The 3,165-nt window shown below is 40.6% G+C and overlaps 1 protein-coding gene across 1 annotated transcript in view; it reads left to right on the top strand.

The window, feature by feature from the left end:
* The window catches only part of LOC101586677 (olfactory receptor-like protein DTMT), a 33,452-nt gene that overhangs the window by 29,689 nt on the left and 598 nt on the right, over positions 1–3,165 (top strand). The gene's annotated exons all lie outside the window — the stretch shown is intronic.

Below are 3,165 nucleotides of genomic sequence, written 5' to 3'. Positions count from 1 at the left end.
CTGTTTACCTCTCTCTCTCTCTCTCTCTCTCTCTCTCTCTCTCTCTCTCTCTCTCTCCCTCTCTCTCTTGGACTCATACTGATCTTCCTGTTTTCAGCCTCCCCAGCACTGGGATTACAGGCATGCACCACCATGCCCAGACTCAGTTGCTGCCTCAGTGTACCTCAGGGGCAGGGCTGCTGTGGTGTGTGGTGCTGGAGATCAAACCTCAATCCCCGCACTTGCCTTAGTAGATGCTTAGTCTGCTGAGCTATCTTGCTGGCCCTACCTGCTCACATTTGAGTAATTTTTAGTAAATGGAATTTAGGATTAAGTTAGCAATCTGTGAATTTTATTTCATTCATTCTTTTCTTACTATCAACTCTAACATAGCAAATTTTATTCTCCATTATTCTATTTCATCCACTCCTTATCACAAGATCACATTCCCAGACTAGGATGACATAAATCTCTCTTGGACTACAGGAGCAGACTGTCAGTTTATATCTGTTTCTGTGCCTCAATAACCTCCTTCAGAATGCTTCATTGACACTGTGGCTTTCTAAGATGGAAATCTCTTCTCTTTCCTGAGATAAAGGTGGAGATCCATTCAAGGGCACAAATGATGCTTCCTTATTGGAACTGTGCCCACCTCCACAGCCTCATCTTGCCCCACAGGGACACTTGCATTCCACTCTGAAGTAGGCAGACTCAAAAAGCCATAATTTCATGGGGCTGGGGAGATAGCTCAGTAGAATAAGTGCTTGCCTGGCAAGCACAGGGCCTGAGTTCACTCCCCGGTTCCACCAAAACAAACAAACAAACAAACAAACAAACAAACCCCATAATTTCTTGCCATCAGCATTTCATGCTTGCTGTTCCTGCTACCCATCACCTTCTCCCTTCTGTCTCTTCACCTGCTTTACTCCCACTTATCTTCCAGATATGCTTGGTCTGTGTTGGAAAAGATATCTGCATGGCAGTTGCTCAGCTGCCTCCCCATAGCTTGTGGGACCCACTTCCATGTTCCTTCAGCATTCTATACTTGTCCTATAGCACCCAGTGCCCCTGATTATTTGTTTACAGCTGAATTCCTTCTCAGATTATGAATGCCAGGTAGGCAAAGCCATATCTGCCTTTGTGCCTGCAGCAGCATGGACTCTGGATATGACTAGTGTTTCATAAATATTTGTTGGCTGTTCTTTGGGCTGAGGCATATATTTCTTCAACTTCAAGGGCAGCAAACTTTTAGTAAGTAGAAAAACTAGTCTTAAATTCTCTTGTTGTAGGCAGCCAAATTAGATAGAAATATTAAAGGCAGTCAGACAGGTCTAGGTCCTCGAAGGAGATAACAAAGAAGACATGATATCTTGCAACTGTGGGAGGGACAGATACTCCCGCCATGGGCCAGACCTAAAGAAGATCAAATAAATGTTGACCTCCCTAAAGATTAACATCCAAGATTGATCATCACCCTGAGGGAACCACAAGAGTCATTAATCTGACTACTACTGGATGGCTACCTGATAAAGTCCTGTTCTACATTCATGTCCACTTGCTAGATGACTTGCTTCCCCATTTGGTCCTAAACTTAATCAATTTTACCTGAGCAATGGTGCTCATAATCTCATTGGTTGACCATAGTTTTGTCCCACCTCATGCTACCTAAGTGAGTTCCCGTGTTCTCCACCATCTTAGACATGCATCACTGCATGGTTTTACTCTATAAAACTCCCTGGAAGAGACAGCTTCCTGGAGACAACCCGCTCAGGCCCCCCTTCTTGTCCCTCTCTCGGACAGGAGTTTTCTTTCCCCCAATAAATATATTCTGCTCATAACCTCTGTTTGTTCTTAAAATTCATTCTTCAGTTTTAGAGAACATGAACTCATCCAGTTCAGATCAGATCATTTTTACCTTATATCGTTTGGAGGTTCCCTGTATCATTTCGAGGTCACCCAACCGAGATCAGTTTTTCTCCAGGTATGACTCTCAACATACAAAGTACCATTTAGCAGCACATTTGGACACTTTCTTACCAATTTCACAGATGTAAAATGTGAACAAATATTAGTTCGTTCCATATGCACTACAATGGTACTTCAGTTCATAAATTTAATTAATTCCACAATTCTGGAAAAAATAGCCACATTCATGGCCATGTTGGTGTTGGAAAAGACGCCTGCAGTCATGTTAGTTACCCAGTGCAGAGTTCACAAACAAAAAAGAAAATTTTGCTGATACTTCTGTTTGTGAACCAAATTTCCTACAAACAAAAGCATCATGAACCAAGATTCTACTGTACTCTTTTCAGTAACGGAGACAGATGGCTCAAACTAAGAATCCTCATGGTTCAGCCTAAATACTGTCCTTGATATTAATGTGAGAAAATAAATATGAAGAAAATTTTGTAAATTATAGAAAAAAAAAACAGGAAAAAGAAGCACAGACTTTTTTCTCTTACCTGATGGAATTGTCTTTCTGCTGCTATATTTCTATCTTTTTAAAAAAATTTATTTATTTATTTATTTGTGTGTGTGTATGTGTGTGTGGCAAGCTCAGCCCACCAGGGGGCGGGGCTGGCTGGCATGTGGTGCTGGAGGATTGAACTGCGGTCCCTGTGCTTTGCTAAGCTTGTTCTAAGTAGGTGCTCTAGACCACTGAGCCATCTCACCAGCCCTGTATTTCCATCTTTTGTAGAATTTTAAAAATTTAATAGTGTATATTGACAAGTGAAGTAGGAGGGATTGATTCCCATTTTTGCTGTTGTAATAGAATTTTGACCATATAGTGAAAAATCTGTATTTTATATTTTGGAAGAAGAAGCTGTCACATAGCCTCCCTTACTTGATATGACTTATCTGTGAAAACAAGCAAATTAATTTAACTTATCTGAAGGATGACAGTCAATAACATCAGAGAAATTAGCCCAAAATCTAGATGGAGCCAATTAATATTACCAAATAAAGTCTGAAAATCATGCAAGGCTGATCTGAACAGTTTGGGGCACAATGTATGTTTGTTGCATAAGTTGACCCAAATATGAAGTTATCATAGCTAGTACCCCTTTGGAGGCCACCACTAGGCCTTTTGTTATTTAAATGGGATATCAAAATCAAGCGACTGTTCAAACTCCACTACTTTTAGATTGTACTCTAAACCTTTACACTTGTTTGTAAAATATCAAA

The sequence above is a fragment of the Octodon degus genome, unplaced genomic scaffold, assembly GCF_000260255.1.
Source record: "Octodon degus isolate 3935 unplaced genomic scaffold, OctDeg1.0 scaffold00098, whole genome shotgun sequence".
NCBI classification, from domain to species: domain Eukaryota; kingdom Metazoa; phylum Chordata; class Mammalia; order Rodentia; family Octodontidae; genus Octodon; species Octodon degus.
The sequence above is the reverse complement of the archived record's forward strand: the minus strand, read 5'-3'. Positions and strand labels throughout refer to the sequence as shown.